The following is a 13,238-nucleotide window of genomic DNA, read 5'->3' as shown; positions in this document are numbered from 1 at the left end:
TACAATCCTCCTGTCTCAGTTTTCCAAAGTGTGAGGTTACAGGTGCAAGCTACCATGTCTGGCTTATAAAGCAGCTTTTACTGCTCTCAGTCTGGCATGGTTTGACCAATACATAACTTAAAGTTATGTCTGATAATAACAGTTCTACTTATGATGACAACTGTGAAAAATCCAAAGCATAAACATTTTCCATGAAATGTCAATTATTTGCAATAAGGAGCCATAGGAGCATGTTCATTAGACAAAATATGTCTATTCCTTTTGTAAAACACATGAACATGGAAGTGAGAGCAGAAATCTACCTATGGGTCTACCAGAAATAACAGAACAGATTGGTATGAAAGAGTAATAAGGGTAAAAATAGAAAAGTCTACTAATATTCTTTCAATAAGTTTCTACAAAACATTCTTTAAATCAGTATATGGATAGATGGTCAAGGAGACAGACTTAAAGTGAGTGTGTTTGATGGGATACAAAATTTGATTACATGAATCCCAAAGGTTCTCTATTGGGATTAGATTTTTGCTTCTGCCCATGCCTGCCCTGGGGTGTATGTGCGGTCAACTTCCCACCTATCCCTTCTGATGTGGGAGTGCTAGCTATGCACTGTGTCTCTGGGCCTACTGTAGCATAAAAACTCCTTCCTTGCTTCTGTCTGCCTTTCTTGGAGCTACTTCATACTATTCATAGACCAGAAGCAAGTAATGGTAGATGATGTAGCATAAATTGATTTCTGCTAAGTGGGTCCAGGACTCTCTGCTGTCACAGAAGCCCAACGTCTATCTACCCCTCTGGCATCCAAACAGCATGGTTCTCTCCCTTGCCCTACTTCCAGGATGTTCATTAGGCTACACCAGTCGTCATGTTTCATCTCCTTGGACGGTCGCATGGTTGAGCCAGGCCGACCAGGGTCAATCATACCTTGTTTGGGATATTTTGTTAGAAAGGAAGCAGACCTTTTTCTGTTCTTTTGGAGGATTTAGAAGCTGGAGCTGCTGCCAATCTATGGGGCTGGAGAATGAGTCAACCTGAAGGAATCTCATTCTGATCAAATTTTGTATATTTTGCACTTATAAAACTTTACTAGTACCAACAATACTGTGACTTAATCTCACCTCTTCCATATTATGTGTGTGAAGTCCCTCCATGCTGTTTCGCTAATTATGTACTTTAATTGTTTGTATGTATGGATGGCATTTTATAGGATACTCCATGGCAGAATGTCCACAGTCATGCACTACATAATGATGTTTCTGTCAGTGATGGACTACACATATGACTGTGTTCAACTTTATGGCTAAAAGTTGATATTATATCATTTTAATATAGATATCTGAGCAGTGTGAGATGGTATTGCTGTGATACAAATTTGCCCTTTCTTAATTTTTTTCTTTTTCCTTTTCTTTTCTTTCTTTCTTTCTTTTCTTTTTTTTTTTTTTTTTTTTTGGTACCAGGGATCAAACTCAGGAACCTGTGCTTGCCTAAACAGGTACTTTAATCCGCTGAGCTATGGGGCCAGCCCTTGCTTTGTCTATTTTTAAATTTTTGTTCTTCTATATAGATAGCTTATACTACTGCGCTATCTCCCGGGCCCTCCTTTCCTAATTTCTGATGAAGTTGTGGCATATTGCTATATGTTTTCAGCTACTCATATTTCTTTCCCGTGAAAAACTTCACTCAGGCATTTTGTACCTTTTTCTATTAGGTTTTCTTTTTATTATGAAAGCTTTGGAGTTAACCACATATTCTTCAATCTGTGACTCCGTCTGTTGTTGTGGCACCGTTTGCCTTCAGCCGCAAGAGCTCTTCAGTGTGACGCAGCTGTATGTGTCTCTTAATGACCTTTCTTTCTTGTTTAAAAAATTCTTTCCCTAGCCTAAGGACATGAAGATATCCATCCAACTACTTTTAAAAGTTTTATAATTTTTTCACATTTAAGTCTTTAATCTTTTTGAAACTGAATACAGTATCTGGTGTGAGACAGAGATACAGTTTCATTTTTTTCATAAACAATTACCTCCACACCATTTATAAATTTATCCTTTGCATTGCTTCGCAGTTCAGCTCTGTTTCTATATAAATGTGGTCCTACTTCAGAACTGCTTTATTAGTCCAACTTCTTATCCTTACTCCCCAAATTGGTAAGTGGCCAATTTACCAATTAATTGATATCTATCTATCTATCTATCTATCTATCTATCTATCTATCTATCTGGATAACATCATTAAATCCTTCTATCTCTTTCTTCTTCAGGTTTGCTTTGTCTATTATTATTTTTATTTTTGTATTTAGGGCAGGGTGTACAGGGTCTCACTGCGTAGATTGGACTCATAGTGATCCTCCTGTGTACAGTCTCCCAAGTGCTGGGATTACAGGTGCCTGCCACCACGACAAGCCTCAATTGCATTCTCAGTGTGCCCTGGTGGTGGAGCTGGCACAGCAGGCCCAGGGATGTAACTCCTGGCTCCTGTGTATGCCTAAACAAGTGCTTTAATCCACTGAGCTATGGGGCCAGCCCTTGCTTTGTCTATTTTTAAATTTTTGTTCTTCTATATAATTTTTTGTTTGTTTTTGCAGTACCAGGGATTGAACTCAGGACCTTGCGCTTGCCAGGCAAGTGCTTATTCTACTGAGCTATCTCCCCAGCCCTAAGTGTTATCCTAAATTCCACCAAAAATATGTTGGATTTCTTGGAACTGCACTGGACCTGTACGTAAGAGAATTGATATCTTTACCATGAATTTACTTGTGAACCTGTTATATTCTTTTTCCTATTAAACTCCTTGAACTTTTTTCAATTAAAGTTATTTTCTCCACACAGGTCTGTCAGATGACTCATTAGATATATTTCTAGGGATCTTTTGTTATTACTAGAAAAGTTCTCTTATAGAATGGTTCCCGTTTCTCTACAAGACCTATCATTATTAGTTTAAAAAGAAAAACTAAAAAAAAAAATCAAAATATCCAGAAACATTTTTTTTCTTTTTTTTTTTCTTTTTTTTTGCGAAACTGGTGATTAAACCCAGGCCCTTGCGCTTTCCAGGGAAGTGCTTATTCTACTGAGCCATCTCTCCGGCCCCCAGAAACATTTCCTAATGGTACTTTTCATAAAGCTCAAAAGATTTCAATTTATACCAGTAATTTTAAGCAATTTAGAATATGTAACCAAGTAATGAAAAAGAACAATGTTAGTCAACACTGTGAAGTTCCCTTAAAAGGAGCAGTACTTAGGAGGCTCTGGGAAGTTGGACTACCTCCTAAGTAAAAAATAAGATTTGGAAGAGAAATAGAATATCAGGTTCCTTTTGCTGGTTACTTAATAAAGTAATATTCTGGGAGAAAGTTTTAGCCATCTGAATTTGTACTCACCTATTTAATGGTAAAAATGGACTTTTAAAAAATTCTCTAAAATCATTACTTTTATTTGGACAATATATGGAAAAACTATTTCATCATTTGAAAATGTTATATTTAGAAAGACTATTTCTTTTTACTGAAGGCCTTGAGTTTACCCTTTGCACATCAGTCAAGACAAATAGACTTTGGCATACCAGGTCTTTTAAAAGAAAAGAATTACCTAATTACCAAATATATTGCAGAATTATTATTTAATGTCTACCTTAAGGACATTTCAATGAGCTTTCAGGTTCGGGTGGGAGTGGGGGAAGGAACACGAATACAGAAGGCTGACTTCCAATAAAATGCTGCTACAGTTACTACCAAACAGTGATTTATTCATCTACATACTCTTTGGCATGACAACAGCTCCTACTTCCTGGAAAGCTCTGGCTTTGGGAATGTGGGCTGTTTTTACTTTCAGAAAAAGGGGAAATGTTAAAATTGAATAACATAGCCATGAGGAAAGGACATGCAAAGAAACCTTGCCATTTTCAATCTCTCCTTAAGCAAACTGATTTTACTTTTATTAAACTTTCCATTAGCCTATCCAGTGTGTGCTGAGATAGTTGTTTTGCTGATCTTAAAAAGGCTCAAAACTCAGTATGATTACCGTTTCAAACATGTTCCAGGGAGCCTACGCTTCACAGATCAGCCTTTCTGCATAATGATTTTAGTTTCCTTCACAGGAAACCGTTAAATTTTTCTCCAATCTATTCTGCCAGGTTTAGCTGTGTTAATGTGGTCGATTGATCTGAGAGTAAATTTTATTTATAATGTATGTATTTGGCTTCTAATTTCTAACTCCATGATGTGAGTAAAATTAGCTCAGATACTTGAGCATGTATAAAAACTTGGTCATGTGATATTAAAGCTAAATCCAGAAAAAGAAAAGGCAATACTTTCATTTCATAGATATGCTGGGGAACTTGTTGTCTCATTTTGTTATGATATGGAAATACAATACCTACTAAAAAACTGAAATACAGGACCTACTTCCATTAAAATGAGTTGGACTTGTGCTTTGGGTCTAAATATGTAGCGACTGTAGGTTTGTGCTTTGCACCTGTCTCCTCCTCAGTCCCCGCGGGCCCGTTCCTTGGTGTGCACAGCATGCCCAGGTCCAGGCATGGTGGCCGCTCATAAGCAACTGTTAAATGAATAACCGGGTAAAACGTGCTCACTGGAATTAGTGGCACAAGGTCATTGCCAGCTTCTGTGAGAACCGTTTGTGAAACTGTAAGAGCTGAAGTAGAAACCATCCCGGTAGAGGAGTCAAATGCTGTGTACCGCAGACAAGCCCTGAGAGAAGGAGCTTGAAAGAGTGAGAGAGGGCAGGGATTGAGAGCAGGACTCAGTGGGGAGAATCTAGATGATGACCAGACAGATCTTTTTAGAGAAGAAAGGATTCAAAACACAGTAAAAACTTGGATTGCAAGGACCTTGTTCTATGATGAGCAAACACTTCTAATATATTAGAAATAATGTATTTTAATTTAATAAACAAGTGACGTCTTGTAATACAAGTAGAATGCTGAATGTCACATGATCGCAGATGAGCTGCTGGTTCTTCGCTCTTTCTCTTTCTCTCTTGGAGATTATGGGTGGTAAACCACCAAGAGGTTTTGGAGGAGATCTCATCTGTAGAGGAAGGGGAGAAAAAAGGCAGAGGACTCCCTCACTTCAAATGAGATTACAGAGATGTTTCAAATGTGGGAAACACTGAAAACTTTGTAAAAAAGCGCCACCCAAAAAGGCTGTATCAGGGTGAGCCATGAAGGTGCATAACAATACAACGTCACATTTCTATGAAATCCTCAAAAGGAGGCAAAAGCTAGTGTCACTGGAGAAGTTCTTTGTTAAAGCTGCATGAAAAGAAAGAGTCCATTAAGCCATAGACAGCGGTGATTCCATTAGTGGCTGTGAGAGTCATCATCCTACAGCATGGATGGCCAACGTTCAGGAGCTTTCAGTGACAGCATGTGTGACATAGGTTTGCCACTATCACCAATAACCCTCTTCTCTCTTGTCTTTCTCACACCAACCATAAAGGTTTTCAAATAAGTGCAGGTTAATTTCTTTTCTATATATTTCATATTTTATTTATTACTTTGTATTATATTACAATTGTAATCACTTTATATGAATACTTTGGGGTTATAGAACAAATTATCTGAGTTTCCATTATTTCTTATGGGGAAGTTTGCTTTGAAATACAAGTGATTTAGACTAAAAGTATGTTTCCAGAATGGATTATGCTCACATACCAAGTTTTTATTGTGCTAGAAAAGAAAATAATCAAAAGTATTCCTGCAAAGACAGAAGGAACTAAGATGTGGAGCCTAGAGGGAACACCTGCTGTTTAAAAAAGGATAGGAAGATGATGGTTGTTGGTAGATCTGACGGCAGGTTATAGCCCAGTTACGTTTTCGTGTGACTTCTATTTTCTCTGAGGAGACAATAGTATCTTTTGAATGTGATGAGCAAGAACGTATACTTGGGAAGTGGAGGGAAGATTAGAATTAAGTCATTGTTAAAGGACAGCCAGGCACTGACTAGAAAGAAGAGTAAGTCTATGTTATCACCCAGCAGGGGGTAGATCCTACAGGTCAGGAATCCCCTGAACCCTAGGCCATGGCCTGGCACCAGCTCATGGCCTGTTAGGAACCAGCTGCTCCCACTGCTCATGTCACCACCTGAGTTCTACCCTCTGTCAGATCAGTGGTGACGCTAGGTTCTCGCAGGAGACTGAACTCTACTGTGAACCAGCATAAGAGGATTAGGTTGTGTGCTCCTTTGAGCCATTCAGAAGCACCTCCTTCAACCTTTGTCATGGAAAGAGTGACTTTCATGAAACTAGTCCCTGGCACCCAAAAGGTTGGAGGCCATTGCTATAGTTGGGATGCTCGCCTGGCCTGTACATAGTAGATGGGACAGACTTTGGCTGTGGAGTCTCGGGGGCCAAGCCCAGATCGCCATGTGAGTTGCTGACCTGGAGGAGTCATTTCACCTCTTGAGGCTTTGGTTTTATCATCTATATCATGAGAGAATTGTGTAAGAACATCCAAGGTCCACTCCAGCTCCAAAAGGACTGAGTCTTTATAAACTAACCACTAAGTATTTTAGTGTCACCAAATTAATACAGAATAACAATTCAGCATTGGATAGGAACCATCTGTACTGCATTGGCCCATGGCTCTGTTACCTTCTAGCATGACCTCTCCCATCTCCTGCCTCTGATTCTACCTCTGTCCTGGCCTGTACATGACAACTGGATCACATGACTTCCTTGTTTTAACCCCTCAAAAGTTCTCCCAAAACTGTGTAGCTGAATCCTGACTCCTGAGCCCAGCACCATGTAATTCGCTCTTGACCATCTGCTCACCCCATATCATACATGAACTGCAAACTATTTTTCCAAAGAAAGCAAAAATAAAGATCAGACTTAGAGAAAATGAAAATTAGGGTTATTTGAATCCCTTAAAATAGCTACTTTCTACTGTAATGCTGCATGAATTGTCATTTACTATTTTAAGGCATAGAGCTCAATTTCAAAATATTGTGTCTAAGATTTGGACCAAGCCCTTCTCAGTAGCAATAGTGAAATTTTGTGGCTGAGTTAAAATACACTTAAACGAATGCCTTTCACTTTTTAAGGTGAGTACAATATAAGCTAAAGCCTTCCCAAAAGCAATGGACTTTATAGAGGAAGTGAAAGAAGAATATAAATAACATCCCCCATTCATTAAAAGAATGCTATTCATTGATGTTTACACATGTGGTTCTCACTCTTTAAACTTAAGTCTAAATATATTTTAAAAGCTGTAAGTAAAGTAGTAATTTACTGAAGCCAAACCACAAAGAAATTTTAGGAATGCATCCAGGTTATATAATGCTATTTCCTGCTATAGAAAGAGAATTTTAATAGCTTCTATTTTGGTCATCTACTGACTAATGCTTAGAAGAATTTTGGAACATAGAATAATTTCAGAAACTGGGTTTCAATCCAGTTAAATTTCTAGGTAAATGGCAGAAATGGAAGCTCCCAAACACAGAAGAGCTCTTTCTCACACAAGAGAGGCCTGACAAGAGAGCTTCCACCTGGCCAACAAAATCCCCTTGCTCTGCCTCTAGACCTAAGAAGGTTCTGGTCCTCGTGGGGCCCTCTTTACCTTCATTTCAGGAATCTCTCTTGACTGGACTGGGTGACCCCAAGCAAGAGTGAGGGAGGGGCGATGATAAGGAAGGTCAGTGAATGCGAAGAAAGAGCGAGCATGCTGACAGGGGCAGTCCAGAACCTTCTGCGGACATGGCGTAGAAGGAGTGAAATCACAATTGCCTTGTGGGGAAACTTAGGTAACAGAAAGAAAGAGTGAAAAGCAATGGGCCAGTGCAGGAAGGCAGGAAAACCTAAACTGCTCCCAGAAGCCCCAAGACAATGTACTCAGCAGGAGCTGGGGCTTTAGTGGAAAACAGAAATACATTCTATGTGAAAATTAATAAATTAATAAAGTGTTTTTTTTTTAAAGAATGCAATATTTTTCTTTACCAATAAACTAAAAGCCCATTTCTGGATGCTTCTTTCTCACATATACTTCATTTGTTTTATGAAAAGCAAATCCCTGTAAGTGGCAACCACCTAGCCCTCAGACTCTGATCCATCTTCATCTTGACTAATCTGGAAGCATCGGAGTTCATAGGTCTCTTTGTCAGGTGCAGCCATGCGAAGCCAATCACGAAGATGATTCTTTTTAAGATATTTCTTGGTAAGATATTTTAAAAACCTTTTAGAGAACTATTTCTCAGAAACAACTGTGATCTTATTCTTGAACCATTCAATGTGAACAACATTCCCAAGGTTTCCAGTTTTACTGACTTTAACCTTCTCCCTCAGAAACTGTTCAGAATTTCCAGAATCAAAAATTCCATCTTCTGCTGGTTGAGTAAGGTCCAAATTAAACTTTCAGGTTGGCCTCTTACGCTGCTTGTCTTTCTGCGGCGCCATCTTGACAGCAGCTAGATGATCAGAGAGTGAAGTGTTGTTTGATGCTGGGAAAAAAATTTTCTTTTCTTTTCTTTTCTTTTTTTTTCATGGAGGAAAGGTTTATTTAGTTCACAATTTGTGAGGTTTCAGTCCATAATTGACTGGCTCCAAGGCAGGGTGGCACATGCCAGAGGGGCAACTGTTCCTGGCAGTGGAAAACAGCAAAAAGGGAAAAGAAACTTTCTAAGCAATCTAAGATCACCTGTGAAAAACAATACATTTTTAAAGAGTCACAGCAATAGCCACAGATACTCGTACTTCTTGCATGGAAAGGACAAGAATGGGGACATTCTCAGATTACTTAAAAGTGTCTACATAGAAATACCAATAGATTAAATAATAGAATTTGCATGGCTAAAAATTCATCCAACAGGCTACAAAATTTAAGGCAACAAAATCTCTACAACATGCAGCAAAAAACAAAGAGAAGGGAAGTACACAAAGGGGATTGACTCAAAGCGTCCAAAGTTCAACTACTAGAGTTCTATATGAAGAGTAGAGAGAAAATATCCTGAATGAAAGAAGAGTCTGCATCAAATATAAAAAAAAGAAGGTGAAAGGCAAAAACACCATGGGGAAATTTTAGCATTAAAAACAAAGCAAAAAGGGGCCAGGGAGATGGCACAGTGGAATAAGCGCTTCCCTGGCAAGCACAAGGGCCTGAGTTCAATCCCTGGTTCTGAAACAAAAATAAAAACAAAAACAAACAAACAAACAAAAAAAGGCAAAAAATTCCTAACTTCAAAGAGATAACAGACACACTTACATGCACAAAAACTAACCACGCTACAAAAATCGGCCACATCAGACTAGCGGCTACATTAGATTGCAAAGGTGTATTCCGTGTAATGTGTTGAACGCTGAGGAGCAATCATTTTTAAATCTGGATTGAAATTATCAATTAAGGTTGAGGGTAAAATCAGACATTTATAAACATGAAACAACAGATCATAATATCCATGCATATGAACTATGAAACGTTACTTAGGCGACAGCCTACTGAGTTAAAAAAAGAATTAAACAAAGAACCACAGAGTTTTAAAAAAAAAATCAGTAGAAGTCAAATACAACCAAAAAAAGTAAAGAAGTATCATCTACAAAGAAATGAAGCTTTTGGGAAAATCTCCTTTAAGTAGGTAAATTCAGAATGGGAGTTTGTCCTCCATGGATCTAACATTACCCAGGTCCGTGGTGAACAATATTTGTACATTGGCTTTAGAATTTTAGAAACAATCCAGACAAAATAAAAATGACATTGTTATGTCATAACAATAAAAATCACAAGTATGTTAAACTTTAATACTATAAAAATTATAGTCTAGCACCTGGGAGGTCACAGATAAGCTGACTGACCAGCCTAGGACCAAGGGGTCCCCAGATATGGGACTTTCTGTGCTGAAACTGGGAATGTCCTGTGTAAATCCGGGCTGGTTTGTCACCTTAGGCTCGGGCAGAAGAGGCGAGAGAAGAATGCTAAAATCCTATTTTTTCAGGCCAGTAGTTCTGAAAAACTAGTGGATGCCTTAGAAATGCAGTTGGTGACAGCTAATACTAATGTGGCAATGTTAGTAATGTTAGTACTGAAGAATGAGGTTTGGCTATTTAATTCCACCCCTTTCCAAAGTATTTTTGCTTTTTAAGTGATACATCCACCTAGCGCAAATGAACTTCTACTGATGAAGCATTTACCTTTCAACAAAGGGAGGATTTCAAAAGTAGAACCTAGAGCCCCACACGGCGGATGCTAACTACTGTATAAAGGAGTAAACAAGGGATTTTTAAACATCGAAATTCTGAGTTGAAAGCAAGTTTTAAAACAAAGTTAAGGACAGGAAGATCTGTTGCTTTGTGCAGGGGCAGTGTTTGTGCTCTGGTGAAGAATGAATGACCGCAGGAAAGGACAGGAGGAAGACAGCACTGGCAACCAAAACTCTTTGCTCCCAGTGGAAGCACATGAATCCCAGCTGCGGCGCCCATTAGATTGCGTTCTACGGCCCCACCAGGGAAGCCCTGGTTTGTCCCCAGAGAAGGCACTCAGCGCCCTGCCGTGTAGCTCCCTGTGATCCCCTCTGTAAGCGTGACCCTTCAGGAGGGCTGGGTAGTACACTTTTTGCGATGAAATCTTTAATCAGATACACATTTCAAAATAGGTGGTCTTTTCATGAGCATTAACACTTTGAAGTTTAATGGCCTTGAATCGGGATTCGTATCTATAGAGAGTGCTAAAGAAAACCAGACTACAATCTCAGGTGTGCTGATTCTAAAATATTTGCACAGGAAGCCATTAACTTATCTGCAGCAGTAACTCAACCAGAAAGGTAATAATTGTTTCAGGCCTTTCAGTTTAGGTGTGTCCTCTGTTAGTACCCAAAATATATATTTAAAATACATTTTAAACTCTAAAATAGAAAAGGTAGTCCTGTCTTCTGTGAGTACCTACTAAGCATATAATCAGAATCCATTATGTGCATCATGTGGTACATAAAATTAGGAACGGGTCCCGCCAAGCCACTATACATCCGTCAAGCTTTCTAATTTTAAGAGACAGAACATTTTGAAAGTGCACCTGAAATCAGTATGTAGCTGACCATTTAACATGGGTGAGTATACTTATGCTCCCTGCAAAGCTGTTAAACAACTATGTATCTTAAAAATCCAGAGTCTGACAGCTGAGGGGGGAAAAAATCACACACATAGCTCACTGGAAATGCATCTTGTCATGACTAATGCATTTGACAAGGTAGAATTTTTTTTTTTTTTTTTTTCCTGGATCCAGGGATTGAACTCAGATCCTTGCGCTTGCCAGGGAAGCTCTTGATCTACTGAGCCATCTCCCCAGGCCCAACTAATGCATTTGAACTTGCAAATTTTTTTTTTTTTTTTAAAGCATAGCTCCAAGGAAGCTAAGGTGTTGGTTCTACAAAATGAAGAGATCTGAGGAGATACATTAAAAAGGACCAAATAAAACCAGAAAGTAGATGTCTATGAACCAGGAGTTTTGAACTGAAAATTATAGTTGAGCCACAAATTCCAAAGGAAGAAACAACAGAGCTATGATTCTTCTAAAATGTTCATCCTTCATATATTTTATTTTAGTTAAAAGACTATTAAATTTCTCATTCGGTTAGTTCAAGCCATTAAGACATTTCAATGATGTGTAGTAAGAGCAAAAGTTGTAGTGCAGTCTCCACAACTCCAAAAAGAAAACAAAAACAAAACAAAACAAAACAAAGAGCAGTGAAAGCTGTCATTTACTTGCTCTCTAGGAAGTTAATTGGAATAAATGTCATGAAATAATGTAAAACAAATTGTGTGAAATTCAGAGTATTCTGTTATAAGCCCTTCCAGGCTGGGAATGTCTCTGCCCTTTTTTTTTCCTTTCCTTTGGTCCCCAGTGACAGGTCTATTGAATATTCAAATCCAATTGGACTGAGAACTAGTCACCTTTCCAAGGGACAAGCCCTTCAGCTACCCTATGACCTGGGTTGTTTTGTTTTTATATCCCCAGAAATGCTGCTGGCGCTCCTTGGAAGAGCAGGCAGTGTGCTCAGATTCTTCCCCACCCTACTGACTTCGGTCCCAGCCACAGCCTAGTAAGCAAAGAGAGACGCTGGTGTTTGTAATAATCCCAAAGAATGGAAATGCTGATGTTCCTCCAAACGTTCTCCAGACAATCAAAGTTTATTATTCAATTGTCTCATCACTTCATTATTTTAATGGGTTTTCTCCCAGAAATAGGCTTAGAATCTAGGATTGAAACTTAAAGTTCTCCACATGTATGAATTGAAGCCATTTGTTCTAATAATGGAGAAATGTATTCTTTCAGTTACAATATCTTAAATATTTTTATTCACTTTCTTTTTTAAAAGTTTTACTCCAAGTTGTTGCCTGCCTTTGTGCATGTTTCAAGTTAACACTGAATGTAGTTCAATTATAGAAGTCATCATGGTACCGGGTAATTTACTGAGAGAGAATTATGTGTCCTTTGAACCTCTCACTATTCTTCTCCCCAGCTACTGTTTAAAATTTCACCAACTTCATCAGGCTTTCAACCATGTGCTTCTACTGTACAAGCTGAGCAGCCCGAAGGGGAAAATTCTATACCTGCCCTCATCAGACAAGTTAGTCAAAACATATGCACACTAAAAAAATACTGTATAAAATTACGTGCAGGTTACGTATATAGAAGGTGTATATGAAATGTAAGCGAATGTTACATCAACTTGGGCCCCCTCCCCAAGATCATTCATTATGTATATGTAAGCATTAAAAAAATCCTACAATCAAAGCACTTCTAGATCTGAAGCATTTCAGATAAGGGACAATCAATCTGTACCACATTCTCACACTTAGTATTCCTTATCATCCTGTGGTCACTTGGTCATACACTGTTTCGTTCTAAAAGAAGCCATGTGTGGTGCACATGCCTGGAATCCCAGCATTCTGGGAGGTGGAGGCAGGAAGATCCTAAGTTTGAGTTCTGCCTGAGCAGTGTAGCAATTTACTGATAGCCTGTCTTTTTTTTTTTTTTTTAAAGAGAATAAAAAATAAACAAAACAAGACCAAAAAACATTAGAAACAAACAGAATTTCACTAAACAAAACAGGAATTCAACAATGGTTGTTATAATGCATATTGTTGTCCTCAAATTAGTTGTTCAGATTGCCCAATAGAAGCATGCAAAATTGGTCAAAAATTATAAAAAATTAAAAAGGAGAAAAGTTTTAAGCATCAACTACTCCTTTCAACAGACCAGCAGAAATCAGCAGTATAATTATCCAAGCTATCCTGTATATA

The 13,238-nt window shown here is 38.4% G+C and overlaps 1 protein-coding gene and 1 pseudogene across 2 annotated transcripts in view; both read right to left on the bottom strand.

Annotated features, from left to right (window-relative positions):
• Positions 1 to 13,238, bottom strand: part of Plekhg1 (pleckstrin homology and RhoGEF domain containing G1) — a 227,751-nt gene that overhangs the window by 162,999 nt on the left and 51,514 nt on the right. The window lies entirely within an intron of this gene.
• LOC101560447 lies at positions 8,037 to 8,402 on the bottom strand (annotated as a pseudogene).

This window comes from Octodon degus, unplaced genomic scaffold, assembly GCF_000260255.1.
Source record: "Octodon degus isolate 3935 unplaced genomic scaffold, OctDeg1.0 scaffold00246, whole genome shotgun sequence".
In the NCBI taxonomy this organism is placed as follows: Eukaryota; Metazoa; Chordata; class Mammalia; order Rodentia; family Octodontidae; genus Octodon; species Octodon degus.
This window is presented reverse-complemented; position numbering and strand designations above follow the sequence as displayed.